The 12,572-nt window shown below is 39.5% G+C and overlaps 1 pseudogene; it reads right to left on the bottom strand.

Annotated features, from left to right (window-relative positions):
* The window catches only part of LOC108178708 (tyrosine-protein kinase Fer-like), a 42,457-nt pseudogene that overhangs the window by 16,333 nt on the left and 13,552 nt on the right, over positions 1-12,572 (bottom strand).

The raw sequence follows: 12,572 nt of genomic DNA, 5'->3' as shown, positions 1-12,572 counted from the left end.
GAGCTGGACAGGAAGAGGAGCAACCGGGACTAGAACCTGGCACCCATATGGGATGTTGGCGCCGCGGGGTGGAGGATTAACCAAGTGAACCACAGAGCCTGCCCCAATATTCTATAATTCTTAAAAGCAGTACAAGTTAGACTTTAATAGGATTAATATTGTTCACAGTTATTTACTTCCTACCATTTCTATGAGAGGATTATATGTCCTTGCCCATTGCCAAGTGACTCACTGTGTGTCTTGTGAGAGGAGTACAGGTCCTTGCCTAATTCATTTTGGGTTCTACTGACATGCTTTGACCAGGAATGTGGGCAGATATGACATATGCCAATCCAAGTAGAGATTTAAGGTGATAACTGGTAACTTGTTTTTGCTCTCCGCCAAGGGAATAGCCCAGGTGAGTGTCCTAGAATAAGACATTTATTTCTATGGAATAAAGCTAAGAAGTACAGGGCACAGTTGCAGTTGACCTATAGTCAACCCACAGTTTACATGTAATATGAGCAGAAAGCACAGATCATAAGCCACTGAGGTTTTCCTTTAAGGGTAAGAACAAGACAAAAATGTCCACTCTCACTTCATCTAGGCAACATTGTACTGAAGTTCTAGCCAGGTAAGTAGACAATGAAATAAAAGCCATCCACACTGCAAAGGAAGAAGCAAAACTGTATTTGCAGATGATATGATTTTGTATGTAGAAAATACTAATGAATCCACTAAAGACTGTTGGAACTAATAAATGAATTCAGCAAAGCTAAAGGATGCAGATTTAATATACAAAAATCAATTGTATTTCTTCATAATAGGCAATGACTAAATCGAATGTGAAATTAAGAAAATCCATTAATAATAGCATGAGAAGATAAAATACTTGGGAATAAATTTAACAAGAAAAGAGCAAAGCTTATATTCTTAAGAACATTGAAAGAGGTTAAGCAAGATCTAAATAGGGCCGGCGCCGCGGCTCACTAGGCTAATCCTCTGCCTTGCGGCGCCGGCACCCCGGGTTCTAGTCCCAGTCGGGGCGCCGGATTCTGTCCCGGTTGCCCCTCTTCCTAGGCCAGCTCTCTGCTGTGGCGAGGGAGTGCAGTGGAGGATGGCCCAAGTCCTTGGACCCTGCACCCCATGGGAGACCAGGAGAAGCACCTGGCTCCTGCCATCGGATCAGTGCGGTGCGCCGGCCGCAGCGCGCTGGCCGCGGCGGCCATTGGAGGGTGAACCAAGGGCAAAGGAAGACCTTTCTCTCTGTCTCTCTCACTGTCTACTCTGCCTGTCAAAAAATAAAAAAAAAAGAATAAAAAATAAAAGATCTAAATAGACATCCTATATTCACAGATTAGAAGACTTACTGTTGTTAATGTGGCAGTATTTTCCCCAATTGATCTATAGATTCGACCCAGACTATAACAGAATCCTAATAGGCTTCTTTGCAGAAATTGATACAATGATCTTAGTATTCATAAGAACTCAGGGGACCCAGAATACCCAAAATAATGTTGTAAAGGAAAAAAAATTGAAGGACACATGTTTTCTGATTTTGAAACTCTTTACAATCAACAATTCAGACAGTGTGGATCTGTAATAAGGACAGATGCATAGATAAATCCAGAAATAGACCCTCACATTTATAGTCAATTATTTCCATCAAGTGTACCAAAACCACTTAGTGGGGGAAAGAATAGTCTCTATCAAATGATTCTGGGACAACTGGGTATCTTTATGCAAAAAAATGAGGATGGATCCTACCTCACAGTATATTAAAAATTAACTTGAAATAGATCTTAGACTAAATATAACAGAACTATAAAATTCTTCAAGAAAACATGGAAGTCTTTGTGAACTTGGATTTATAAATTGTTTCATAGATATAACACCACATGCATTAGCAAAAAAAAAAAGATAAATTGGAGTTGATCAAAAGTAAAAACTGTGCTTTTAAAGACACTATCAGAAAAGTGAAAAAAAATCCATGGAATGGAAAAAAAAATTTGCAAATCATATCTGATAAGGGAGTTGGAGCTGAACTATACAAGCAAGCTTACAAGTCAGTAATACACTTGATCTTAGCCAAAAGGCCAAGAAGCGATAACAAGTCAGTAATAAAAATTGCTTCTTGGCCGGAGCCGTGGCTCACTAGGCTAATCCTCTGCCTACGGTGCCGGCACACCGGGTTCTAGTCCCGGTCGGGGCCCCGGATTCTTTCCCGGTTGCCCCTCTCCCAGTCCAGCTCTCTGCTGTGGCCTGGGAAGGCAGTGGAGGATGGCCCAGGTCCTTGGGCCCCTGCACCCGCATGGGAGACCAGGAGGAAGCACCTGGCTCCTGGCTTCGGATCAGCACAGTGAGCTGGCTGCAGCACGCCGGCCACAGCGGCCATTGGGGGGTGAACCAACGGAAAAGGAAGATCTTTCTCTCTGTCTCTCTCTCTCACTGTCCACTCTGCCTGTCAAAAATAAAAAATTGCTTCTTGGCCTTTTGGCTAAGATCAAGTGTACAAGTCAATAATAAAATAACATATAGCCCAATTTAAAAGTTTCTCTCTGTTCCTCTAAATGCTTTCTGTATCTCGTCAGGCATCCTCAATTCCTACAAGCTCAATTTCCTGGTCCCATTAGCAAGTATTTCCTTGATATTTTGTTCATTCGTTCTGGGTTAAAGTTTAATTATCCCATTTGCAGATAGGTAGCGTTTCCATCTAGACTTCCATTAGCTGCAGTTCCCATGTGGCATAGACAAGTCTCAGCATGTTTCTGGTATCTGCCACCTTCCTTCTCGTGTCTGCTCTTTTGGGTCCCTGTGCCAGACTTTTCCTATGTAGTACCTACCGCAGGGAAGTTTCCTAGGTTCCTTTATTCCTTCACCTGCCTAGTCACCAACCTAGGTAGAAACCAAGACTGGCACTCTTTTACCAAACTCTAGCTTACTAATACCTCTGCTAGGGATCCCTCCACGAAGGCTCATTGTTGAAGCCAGGCCTATTAGACAAGTCTCAAGGTTAAGAGGCATAGAACAACTATTTTTCCTCAAGTGTAAGAACAAAGCTACAGTATATATTCAACCAGGCAGAGGTCCAGTCTAGCACACCACCCGTAAGCGAACTGATCACTCCCTGTGTGTGCTATTCTGACAAATATATACCCTAGGCTACAGGTGTGGAAGGCTGAGCGAGAGTGGGTGACACATACTAATCCCACACTCACCTTCCTTCCCTGTGGGCTTCAGTGCACATCTGGTGCCATGGGCAGCCAGAGAGTTTTGAGAGATGTGTCAAACTCAGGAGACATAAGACCTGGAGTACACTTCCATTTTTATGCTCTCATTCCAGCCAGGAGGCAAACCATCTACTTTATTTCCTTGACCCCTGAGCTTACAGAAAAATGCCTCATGTTTTCTGCACCACCACCTGGCCTGCTTACAAGGTGTAGGCTGGAGAAGTTAGCCTAAGTGAGTTGTAAAAAGTGCCAGCCCCTCTACTCTGGCTCCCCACCTCAGAACTCTGTTTGCTAACTGGCCTCTTGCCTCTGTTTGCCTGCATGTGTTCCAATATGCATGAAATTATTTTCCAGAGTATGACAGAGTCCTTGGGTCTATTCAGTGAGCTACCAGGGTTCTTCTGTTACTGCTTGTGACTGTTGTTGAGATTTTTATCCCAGTGTAGGAGAATTTTTTTATAGGCTGTCCATTGCCCCCGTTCTTTTAATTTTGCCTTGGGGTTTCTAGGCAAGAATATAGGCCCAATAACTTCAGATGCTATTGAATACATATGGATTAATCCACATGATGACTTCTTGAGACACCTCTTGACCTGACTCCTCATCCCTGAGACTGGTTTGACAACCTCACAATTAGACACTTCCAATATTGGCTTTTTAAAAAAGATTTTATTTATTTATTTGAGAGGTACAGTTGCAGACAGTGAGAGGGAGAGATAGAGAGAAAGGTCTTCCTTCCATTGGTTTACTCCCCAAATGGCCACAATGGCTGGAGCTATGCCTATCCAAAGCCAGGAGCCAGGTGCTTCTACCTGGTCTCCCATGGGGGTGCAGGGGCCCAAGCTCTTGAGCCATCTTCTACTGCTTTCCCTGGCCATAGCAGAGAGCTGGATTGGAAGTGGAGCAGCCGGGACTAGAACCGGCACCCATATGGGATACCAGCACTTTAGGCGGATGATTAACCTACTGTGCCATGGCACTGGCCCCCCAGTATTGGCTTTTGATTTTGGAGTATAAGGTTATTGTCTCTTTGTAGGGCCTCCAGTTTCTCTTTTTTTCCTCCAGCTTGCCCCTTCGAGGGGGCAGGAGCCTCCTACTAGTAATTGCCCTCTATTCTATCACCTATCAGATTCTCCTTATGAATCTCTGGAGGGGTGCCCTCCTGCTCTGGTGGACGCCCTCTCCCATTAAACCTAACTGGTGAACAATCTCCGGTGGATTTCTCGTCCCTGGCACATGGTCCCTAGCCTACAGTAACCCTTGAGACTCATCTCACAGCTACTAAATCTTTTGTTTCAGAGGCAGTCCCAAGTAGCTGACTGCTGACTAGGCATCAGTGGCCTAAGGTATTTTTTATCCTTGTGCATGATAATTTGATTCAACTGTAACTGGACATTGGGTTTCTCTCTTTTGAACTAGGAAGATCACAGTCTTTAAAAATATTGCTTTGTAACTTGCCAAACATTTTTTACAACTTGGTTTAACAGGTTTCTGACAGCAATGAGTAATCAATGCTTGTAATAGCCCCCCTAAGGTGAATTTTACAATCTCTGGTTTAATATCACTGATTTATAGCTAGAGTTTTATAAAAAGGAATAAAATTCCCCATAAATGTAATTTTGACCTTAATTCAGACAGAGATATGATATAATAGCATCTTCAGTCATCTAGGTGTAATTGCTAAATGTAAATTGGGTAAAGCAAATAAGATAAATGTGTCTAAATATAAACTTTGATACTCTTAGCACCTTATATTCTATGGATGGAAAAACTGTTTGGGTTTGCTAGCATGTTTTCATAAATTGTCCATATGAAAATAGTTCAATACCACTATAAGTAACTAAGCTTGACATTCGATGTTATCTAATTTAGAAAATGTCTTGATTTGGAGATTTCTAAAGGGTTATTTCAAAATGTAAATCAAGGAAATCAGCAGATAGAAAGCAAAAGCTATTAGTCTCTTTGACATAGAACTAAAATCTGATCCTCTATTAAAGCAATGAGGTTTTTGCAATGCATATATGTTAGTAAATATTTTTGAAATAGTCTTAAAAATCTGTTTAAAAACTGCAGCATCTCCTTTTAATAGTTTTATTTAATTGGTGAGTCTGTCAGTTTTCTAGCCAGCTCCAGTAAACTATTTTCTCTTCCCTAGTTATGACTCTGTTAAAATTGTTCCAAGTCATATTTAAGATTTTATTTTCAGTTTTTGGAATGACCAAAGATAGATTTTGTGTTCTGTTGAAGTTATCTATTACATTCTCTTTATGACCCTGTTAAGTTTTGATTGTTTAAAAACAGCTGAGTTTTTTATTAAGAGCTATGGGTTGCTTAAATATGTGCTTATTTTAAAGCATTTGAGTAATCACTTTGTATCAATGATTAAATCTGGTCTATATTAGATCATGATGTTAAGGGATCCTATTCCAACCAGATATTTTGAGCCTTCTTGGCATCCTTGACAGGCATTCAGGAAAAAAAATTCAAAGTTCCAAATTCTTGGACTTTGATATTTTCAGTTGGGCTCCTGGAAATATCAAGGGCTATATCTCTCATTTTGTAGAGATACCAACTAATAAGGCTATTTGGATTATATTAAAGGTACCATCAAGATGTGTGTTGCTAAATTTTGTTATAACAATGTAAAATGCTACTTATATAAATGTTCAAAAGTTAAAAAGTCATGTTCTTGTGTTGTTATCAGATATGATGATTAATGAAAAAGGCCCAGAGGCCTAAATAGGTTAAATGTTTTATACAATCCTAAAGGTGCTTTCAAAATACTGTGTAGAATAAGAAAGTGCCTCTTCTTGTTGGTTAATGAGCTTATAATAATTTTAAACAAGGCTATTTGAATCCTTTGTCACCCACAGTGTTGTATTCTCCTAACCCTAAAAATCAGATTTACTGCTCATAAACTTAAAATATTATTTGTTCTGTGTATAAATGTGTCCTTTTAGGTTCCAAAGGACCTCTTTTTCCCTGACCTCTATTGTGTTCGATACTCTGGGACAGTTCTGTAAGCAGATAAGGCCAATAATGTACTATAGGTTCCAACAGAAAAAGTATGGTTAATTCAGGTTACTAGGAGTGGAAAATAATTCTAATTGGTTGATGATAATTAAAAAAAAACAGCTAAGGATTTTGGGAAACTGTTACTGAAGCTGCTGTATTATTCTATCTTGTATGTTGCACTACATGTGTGTACATATTGTATGTCTACATGGGAAAATTTATTAAGATCTCCATTTTATTTTTTTAATTGTAACTGCTTTATTTTTTTTTTTTTTTTGACAAAGCAAGGTTATAAGGTCTCTCAGAATAAAGCTCAAATTTCCCAGTCCAAGATAAAATGTTTGGGATTCATGTTATTAAAAGAACAAAGAGACTTGGTACTCTGGCAAAATGGGGTTTTGATGAGAGTGGCAATAACCATGACCAGGAGACAACAGGTATGGTTAGTTTTCGCCAGCTTTGGACTTTCTGCAAAACACTTGTATAAGAGGTCCATTTTAAATACTGCTCATAAATTCAAACTTCTAAAATAATCAAAGATACCTTTTTGGTTTGTGTGACCTTAATCTCTGTACCAGATGTTTTAAATTTGTTGACATGTTTGTATTTGGGTTTACTGGTCAAACAAGTTACACTTGTGTTAGATATTTAAGCAGTGTTTCCAAAAATGCACACTCTTGCCTTGAAATTTATAGAATGCATTGGGCCTTCAGGTAAATATTTTCATAAGTTGTTATTTAACAGTTAAAATTGTTAAGTCTTCATTTGATATTGTTATTGTCAGTAAGCGATCTGGGAAGCCTGACCTGTTCCCTCATTTCTCTATTCTCTTCAAGATGGGTAACTAATTCTATTCTGAAAGACTCTCTAGGATGTACAATTTGATCCTTAGACCTTATAAAAGGGATGGCTAACATTTTTTTGTAATAATAGCATAACCAAAGTGAGAACTTAAATTATGATTCAACAGCTAGAGTACTTTGCCATGGACATAGTAAACAGGCAAAACCTCCCTTTTTCAACCAAAGGGAGAGAGTTTTACTAATGACTTAAAATTTTATAGATAATGTGGTCATCATTTTGACATAGCTTTCCTCATGGGCATTGTCTACCTAAAAGACAAACCACTATCAGAACATGCCTATGACTAGAGATTTCTAGTTTAGGCCACCAAAGATTAGGGACAGAGCACCCCCTTGCCTTGCATCCTCTTAAAAGTTTCCTCTGGTCTGTTTTAACAAAAACCAGGAGGAAGATGAAGCTAGGCTGCAGAAGCAATGTAAAGATAGGTGGCAGGCCAATTAATGGCTGCTTTACACAATGATCTGCCATCAAGGAGACCCAACAGGCCAGTCCACTGCATTGGTTTTCTATGTGGGAAGCCAGGGATTCAGCAGAAGTTGGCTTATGAAGAGCCCTGGCAGCTGTGCCAGCCAAAAGTTGTGTCACTGGAAATGGACCTGCCCTAGAGTTGAAGGGCTCCAGGTCAGAGCCACAGACGTTGTTTGCTCTAAGCTGTAAAGCCCTTCACTCAGCCCAGCTGGACAGGTAGTGACAAATTCTTTCAGTTTCTGTTTGTAATGGAAGGTCTTTATTTCACCTTCATTCATAAATGAGAGTTTTGCAGGTACAGTATTCTGGGTTGACAGTTTTTTTTCTCTGAAGACTTGGAATATATCTCACCATTCTCTCCTAGACTGTATGGTTTCTGATGAGAAGTCCACTGTGAGTCTAATTGGAGATCCTCTGAAAGTAATCTGGTGTTTCTCTCGTGCACTTTTTAGAATCTTTATGTTTTAGTGTGGAAAGTTTGACTACAGTGTATTGTGGTGACCATCTTTTTTGGTCATGCCTATTAAGAATTCTATGTGCTTCCTACTCAGAGTTCTATGTGCTTACTATACTTGGACATCCCTTTGTTTTTCTAAATTAGGAAACTTTACTGTAATTATTTCACTGCAAAGGCCTTCTAATTCATTCTCTCTTTCCATGCCTTCAGAAACTCCTAAGACCTGTATGTTGGGTCAATTGATAGTATCCCATAAATCTCCAACACTGTTTTTTAGTTTTCTAAATTCTTCTTCTTTTTTGGTTTGACTGTAAAATTCCCAGAGATTTGTCTTCTCATTCAGATACTCTTTCTTCTGCCTTGCCTAGTCTGTTGTTAAGGCTTTCCAGTGCATTTTTTAGATTTGTTGTATTTAATTCTTTACTTCCAATATATTGTTTTGATTTCTCTTTAATATCTAAATTTCATAGGAAAAATTTTCATTCATGTTATGTATGAATTTCTTTAGTTCATGGATTTGCTTCTGATTACTTCTAAGTAATCCTATGATCAATATTTTTGTATTCCATTTCTTGCATTTCTTCAATCTTTTCATCTTCACATTCTAATATTGAAGTGTTGTTGTACTCTTTTGGTGGCATCATGTGGTCTTTCTTATTATCCTTGTTACTTGAATTGCTGCATTTATTTTTAGGCATTTGTGGAGTTACTTTTTTTTTTTAGTCCTGTGATGGCTTTTACCTTTGGACTACGCCTCTTTGGCTTAGTGGAATATCAGCTCTTTCAGTGAATACCCAGAGGCATGTACTGGGTGTGGTCGGGGGGCTCTGTTCAATGCTCCAGGGTGAGGGGAGTATTCCAGATGACACCCAGGTTGGGTGGGGTAAATCTCTCTCTCTCTCTCTCTTTTTTTTTTATCAGAGGAGGTTTGTTCAGCTTTGTTGGCATAGTCTCATAGTCACCTCCTCTCCCCCAAGGAGACCAGTGGCTTGGTGCTAGCCCCAGTGGGTACAATATTCATCTGTGTTGCCAGAAGAACTTGGGCCATCTTTCACTGCTTTCCCAGGCCATAACAGAGAGCACAACCAACTGATCTTTAACAAAGGTGCTAAGAACATGCATTGGAAAAAGGAACTGGCATTTTGAAACTACTATAAGAAAATTAGGGGAAACATTTCAAAACATTGGAATTGGCAAGGATTTTTTTTTTTGATTGGAGTTCAAAAGCACAGGAAACAAAAGCAAAAATAGACATACAGGATTTGATCAAACTTAAGAGCTTCTTTAGAGCAAAGGAAACAACAGAGTGAGGAGATAACTCACAGAATGGGAGAAAATATTTTCTAGTTATACATCTGATGAGGAGTTAATATTCAGAATGTGCAAGGAACTCAATAGCAAAAAACCACAAAGAATCTAATTTTCAAATGGACAGTATATCTAGACAGATATTTCCCAAAGAAGGACATACAAATGGACAACAGATATATGAAAAAAATTCTCAGTATTACTAATCATCAGACAAATGCAAACCAAAACCACAATGGTGTATTACCTTACTCCAATTATATTGGCTATTTTGAAAAAGACAAAAGATAACAAGTGTTTGCAAAATTTAAATTATAGCAGCTGTTGTAGAAAACAGTGTGGAGGTTCTTCAAAAAATAAAAACAGAACTGCCATATGATCTAGCAATCCGACCACTGGGTAGATATCCAAGGGAAATGAAATCAGTCTTAAACAGATATTTGCACTCTCATGTTTATAGCAGCACTATTCACCATTGCCATGAAAACAGATGAAGTGTCCATCCACCAATGAATAGATAAATAAAATGTGGTACATACACCCAATGGAATACTACTCCACCATAAAAAGTATGAAATCCTGTCATTTGCAACAACATAGAGGGAACTGGAGGTCGTTATGTTACATGAAATAAGCCAAGAACAGAAAGATATGTATCACATGATCACATTCATTTGTGGAGTTAATGCCCTGGCATCCTATATGGGCTCCAGTTTGAGACCCGGCTGCTTCACTTCCGATCCAGCTCTCTGCTATGGCCACGGAAAGCAGTAGAAGATGGCCCAAGTCCTTGGGTCCCTGCACCCGCGTGGGAGACCTGGAAGAAGCTCCTGGCTCCTGGCTTCAGATCAGCACAGCTCTGGCCATTGCGGCCAATTTGGGGAGTGAACCAGCATATGGAAGACTCTCTCTCTGTCTGTCTCTGTCTCTGTCTCTCCTTTTTCTCTGTTAACTCTGACTTTCACATAAATAAATAAATAAATCTATAAGAAAGGATTTGGAGTGTTTTCACCCTGAAGAAATGTTAAATGTTTGAGGTGACAGATATATTTACCCTGATTTGAACACTCTGCAACATATACATGGACCAAAACATGACATAGTACTCTATTTTTTAAAAATATTTATTTATTTATTTGAAAGTCAGAGTTACACAGAGAGAGGAGAGGCAGAGAGAGAGAGAGAGAGAGAGAGAGAGAGAGAAAGGTCTTCCATCTGATGGTTCACTCCCCAGATGGCTGCAATGGCTGGGGTTGTGCTGATTTGAAGCCAGGAGGCAGGAGCTTCTTCCGGGTCTTCCACCTGGGTGCAGGGACCCAAGGACTTGGGCCATCTTCTACTGCTTTCCCAGGCCATAGCAGAGAGCTGGGTTGGAAGAGGAGCAGCTGGGACTAGAACCGGTGCCCATATGGGATGCCAATGCTTCAGGCCAGGGTGTTAACCCATTGTGGCACAGCGCCAGCCCCGATATAATACCCTATTAATGTGTATAATTTTTATGTATCAGTTAAAATAAAAAAAATCACTTTAGCTGCTAAAGAGATGAATTTCCCATGAAACATGGTTGTATGTTTTTGTGATGTATGCAGAGGTAAGGTGTTTTAAACTGCTATCAGTTGAGATTGGCATATTTTTCCATTCCATCTTCCCCTCTAGCATATTTCATGTTGGGTGGGCTTTCTACTGGGTCTAAGAATTGTGGGGATCAGGTTAATGGATAGTTGATGGAGATGCATTTAGCTTGGGTTTAACGAGATTCAAAATTATTTCTGTGTATACTTATTAATATAGTAGGAACATCTTTTAGGATTATTCCTATTACCTGCTTTGCCCAAACACAGGTTCAAGTTTGTGCTGCAATATAAATGTGCCTGTGTTGCCTAGCACAGAGAATATGTGATTAGTGGAAGAGACACAAGTTTTGAAATGTACAGAGCCAGAAACTTTTCTTTGGAAAGTTTTTTCTATTACCAGACACGTAAAATTTTATGTGGCAGATCTGGTTCTTATTAGTGTCTAGTCAAAACACAAATTCTGGTCTTCTACGAATAAAATCAATAATGCAGCATAAATGATTGCAAATGCATTATAAATATTTTTCTCTTTTATGGACATTTAATTAAAAAGCATATATCAGAGTTCCTGTCTTTGCAAGGTCCATATCTGTAGCAGAACTACAGCGTGATTGTGTGTGCAAAGTCTTATGTTTTATGCATCCCAACGTGTGGAACTTTGTTTTAGTATATATGATGAATGTCACCCAGATGAAGTTTGGCAGTTCTGCATGGAACAGCATGCCAAATTGCCACCAGTGCAACAAAACGACTCAAAGAAACAAATGTTCAAGTCACAAAACACCTATATGTATTTGTTGGCATTTCAAGAGTAATTTGATACACACTGGACAATTACATGGCTCAATATAATGCAATCACATGTGAATTACTCTTGTGAATGTATTAATTTTTAAACTTTTTAAAATTTTATTTTTATTTGACAGATAGTGTTAGACAGTGAGAGAGACAGAGAGAAAGGTCTTCCTTCCGCTGGTTCACCCCCCAAGTGGCCGCTATGGCCGGCGCACTGCGCCGATCCGAAGCCAGGATCCAGGTGCTTCTCCTGGTCTCCCATGGGGGAGCAGGGCCCAAGCACTTGGGCCATCCTCCACTGCACTCCCGGGCCACAGCAGAGAGCTAGACTGGAAGAGGAGCAACCGGGATAAAATCCGGGGCCCTGACCGGGACTAGAACGCAGTGCCCATATGTGATTCCGGCACCACAAGCAGAGGATTAGCCAAGCGAGCCGCAGTGCCAGCCCCAGTGAATGTATTAATTTTATATTAGTTTTGTGCTCACTTCTACAGCACATAAACTAAAATTTTATAATAGTTTTGTGTATTTTTATTCAGGAATATTCACTGACCAAAATTCGAATATGACAGGAAGAAAGTATCTTAGTGGAAGTCAAAATAAAAACTGAAAGAAGATTGGCATATACTTCAACATGTTAACAGCTCTTAGATTACAAGAGAAACTAAACACTCTGAAGACCAAAAATAATGAAATTAAGGAAAGGAATCACTCTAGCCAAGAACGTATAGATAATTAAAATGACAATAGAAAAAAGGGAAGACGATAAGTCTCAGACATACCTCAAGAGGAACCAAAAAAGTAGAAGATGAAGTTTGTTGAGTCAACAGACCACATAAAGAGGTCAGAATTTGTTGACTTCAACAGGAACTGTGATCTTTC

The sequence above is a fragment of the Oryctolagus cuniculus genome, chromosome X (assembly GCF_964237555.1).
Source record: "Oryctolagus cuniculus chromosome X, mOryCun1.1, whole genome shotgun sequence".
Taxonomy (NCBI): Eukaryota; Metazoa; Chordata; class Mammalia; order Lagomorpha; family Leporidae; genus Oryctolagus; species Oryctolagus cuniculus.
Note: the sequence above shows the minus strand (reverse complement) of the source record. Positions and strands in the feature narration are given on the sequence as shown.